We start from the raw sequence: 4317 nt of genomic DNA, 5'->3' as shown, positions 1-4317 counted from the left end.
ATACAACTGGTTGTTAATAGACGTTGTTTTGCGTTATAACTCCTCCAATTAAGCAGGTAAAAAATGTATTCTATTTGTATTCATCATAAACACTTTTAACTTTGTCTTTATGATGAAGTTAGAGGCCAAACTAAAAATATGAATAATCAGTTGTATGGAAGCTATATGTTAAAGTGAGCCTATTTCAATGATTTTCCGAATTAGTTAAAGAAATATTAACAAATAGTGCTTTTTGACTAACAATTCGATAGTACCGTGTGCTTCTTTTAAGTTCTTTTGGTTACTGTATAGACATAAGACCGCGGTATAGCTTACTCAATTACCTCGAATTTTAGATATACTTGTAGGCTTCATTTCATTATAAGTCATTCCCACAGCCTCCAATTTTCCTCCTGGTTTGTTTAGGCCTTCCGCTCTTTCAGCTTGTTTTCAGCTACCACTTTAACCTTTGGTAAGCACAAAGACTCTTGAAACTTATTCGTGAAGTATTCTATTACTACTTCATGTCGCCATCAAAGAGTACGCTCCATATCTATTAAAAATTTCAGGAGTTAGTTCTAGTATTTTTAGCAATATAAACAAATTTGAATTAAAAACTACGAGTATGTAGAGATAAAATTCGCACTAAATAAATTAAGTTCAGAATCCACCTGGTCTTGCTGGCAACAGATTTTGCAAACGTATTGACAGTGCCATTCATTTACTTTAATTAGAGCCTTTCCGATAAAAACATTGGATATCATAGATCGCAATACATGATAATTTAAAAAAAAAGAAAAATATTTGAATGAAAATTTAAATCTTTAATTCGACACCTTTTACATAGAAAAAGTATTTCCCACTAATATTTCTCTTTGGATTTATTTTGTTTGTAATCGATTGCAGTGATTTGCAAAAATATTTCATCACCTACTAGTGTGACTTTTCATACCCAACGCCATCTGCAAATTCAACGCGAAAGTGTCAATTCATGCTTAATAAGCATTGCTTATACCTGAAGATATCAATGTACATATGGGCATTTCCACTCTGACGTTACGTGACACTTGGTTGACAAAGTGTTAAAAAAAAATGAAAAAGTCAAAAATTCAAAAAGGGTTTTCTAGATTTGCATAGCAATAAAAGGGCTCCTTATTATATTAAAAAAAATTACAACTGTTGGTAGTAGCGATGTAACAACATGCGCGTTGGCGTGACGTTACAATAAAACAGAAGTGGATTTTGACTTCGATTACAAAATTGCAAAACTCTGTGAATTAAGCAAGACTATTTGTATAAAAGTTTTTGTAGGAACATTCGAAATATTTAAAGTTAATTTTCCCAGATTTTAAATGTAAAACTCTTTTCTGCTTTATATTTGATCAGCTGAAGTGACGTTACCTGGCATTATGTTACTAAAATTTCCATTGAAAAAGTTTTGTTACTATTGTTCTTGAAAGAATTTTTAACGAGAACAAAACATACATTTTATGTTGAACGTACTTTTAATTTTGACATCAGAGCCACCAGCGGTTCCATTTTTTGCAAATCTATGTCTTACTACGCTTCAACTAAACATGCCAAATGTGAAACAAATCAGAAAATTTAATTCAACTTGAATTAAGGGATACATATCTAGTGTTGCCAGGTTGATAATTTGGTCGTAGTTTTGAAGATTTTTTATTGCCATGAGGATTTGATGATTTTATGACCCAATGACGATTTTTCTTTATGTGCAAATTTGGCTGATTCTCAACTTTGAAGACAACTAAAAATTGCAGTGTAAACTCTTATTGAGAGTATACCATTCCTGCTAATACATAATTATCGTATCGAAATTATATCATGTCATTATCAAAACTTGTAAGTATGAACCAAGGCATATGAAACAGGAATTAGAGCAAACACAACATTTGCGTGTATTTTGTTGTTGCTTCTGGTATCGAAAGTGTCACCAACTGTTCTGATTTTTTTTGTAAATCAAAGCGTGCCATGTGAAATACAAAAAAAAAATAAAAAATAAAAAATTTTAACTGGAAAAAATAAAAATTGCTGCAACTTTCTTTCTTAGTAAATTTGCTTGCTTCTCGCAACAGTGTCCATCCTTTGCAAGGCCCAGTAATCAGCAGTGTTGCTGCTGAGTTGGGCGAACGTTCCAAAAGCTGCTATTCAATCGCTTGTTTCGTTGGGAAAAAGGTTTCAAATGCAAATAAATTTTAACAATTTAGAATTTTTGTGAGAAAAAATTTTAAATATTTGACATTTTCGAGGCCAAGTAATTTGAAAACAAAAAAGATCAAATCAGCTGCTCTACTGATACTACCTGTTCAATGTGCCTTGGTATGAACATCGTTCAGAAATAGTTCAGAAATCAAAGCCTGAAAAATCTAGCGAAGAAGCAGTGAAGCTATAGAACTTTTCGCAGAATATCTGGCGCAGCTGTTTTGTAATTTTTGAAACTTTTTTTAAATGTTAAAATTAAACAATGAAAATGATCTTCTTGCCAAAACGAACGGATATAGGGTAATAAAAAATTACACATAATACAATAAACGAGTATTTTCTAATACATAGGTTTCCGAGATATACATAATGCTTAGAAAAAAAAATCAAAAACAATTTAATCCAAACGAGTTATATAAATGTAGTCACTGTGACGAGTACGAAAACCAAATTAGTTACTACTTACTTGCATTCGAGTTTTTCTGCTGTATTCTGCTTATAGTTTTAAATAGTTCTTTGCGTAGTTAAATAAACATACCCAACATTTACGCCAAAGTTGCTTACTTCTATTGGAAATTATAGATTATATGTTCCAAAATCCACTGTGACGGATGTGACTCCACTTTGTGACGGGTGTGACAAGTTTAGAATGAATACACAAATACACAACTAAACTGAATTTATTTCTCAAAAAATCGTATTTTACGAGCACATAAAAGATTATGCTACCTAAAGACGTACCTTATTTTCAAAAATATTAGTGTACTTTTAATAAGGCTATTAACTCTTAAACCGTATGAAATATTGTTTTTGTCCTGACAAGTGAAGTAATAGTATTTCTACACTCTTCAAATATTTCTCGTATCCCAGCTGCGTTTTGCGTTTGGTTTTTCGCATCGTGTTTTACTATATTCGTAAATTTAAATCGTTTAATAAAATCAATTGGTGGTAGTTCATGATTGTGTGAGGATTAATAGCGCACTGAGGATTTGGCAATAACCTTTTCATGTATTAAAAAACAACACACATGGGGCAATATTTATTGTAAGAACAACATTTTTTTTCTATGAATCGACATACTTTAAGCATTGTTGATGCTATTTCCATTTGAATGAGGAAATAGCGTCAATGACTTTGATTCCAATTTTACCTGTCATCAAAATAATACACTAAAATTCTTAAGTTTATTTTCATTTTATTCGGTATCGATTACCGTGGAATAAGCCATGTGCATAAGGAATACTATGTAAAAATCTTAAACACCAATATTTAATCACTTTTAAATTGAGTAAAGGCGTGCGAGTAAACATATTAGATGACTTCGTATGGTGTTACGGGGCGTATACGTTACATTCGCAACTACGGGTATATGAGTACGAGTGGTTATTATACCCGAGCGCACTTGTGCACAAGGGTATATTAATTTTGTTCACATAACGGTTGTTTGTAACAGCCAAAAAGAATCGAGATAGATATAGACAAATGTATACATATATGCTCAGAATGAATAGAGAAATCGATTAAGCCATGTCTGTCTGTCCGTCCGTCTGTCCGTCTGTCCGTCCGTCCGTGTACACGATAACTCGAGCAAAAATTGAGATATCTCAACGAAATTTGGTATGTAGGTTTCTGTTAATCCAAGGTAGGTTGGTATTGAAAATGGGCGAAATCGGACAGTAACCACGCCCACTTCCCATATAACGGTAATTTCCAGAAATACGAAAACTGCGATATTTTAGTAACTACTGAAGATAATGCACTCAAAATTGATATTTGTAATAATTTTCAGACGAAAAATAAGAATATTATAAATTTTTGGAAAATGGGCGTAGCCACGCCCACTTATGGTTACATGTGTATATCTTGGTAACCGCTGCACCAATTTCTTCCAAACTTGGCACAGTTGTTCGCCTCGATACAGCATACTAAATGGCCGAAACTTTTAAAAATCGGACAATAACCACGCCTACTTCCCATATAACGGCATTTTCCAGAAATACGAAAACTGCGATATTTTAGTAACTACTGAAGATAATTCACTCAAAATTGATATTTGTAATAATTTTCAGACGAAAAATAAGAATATTATAAATTTTTGGAAAATGGGCGTAGCCA

The sequence above is a fragment of the Rhagoletis pomonella genome, unplaced genomic scaffold (genome assembly GCF_013731165.1).
Source record: "Rhagoletis pomonella isolate Grant_MI unplaced genomic scaffold, Rhpom_1.0 Rhpom_scaffold_00002, whole genome shotgun sequence".
Lineage (NCBI taxonomy): Eukaryota > Metazoa > Arthropoda > Insecta > Diptera > Tephritidae > Rhagoletis > Rhagoletis pomonella.
This window is presented reverse-complemented; position numbering follows the sequence as displayed.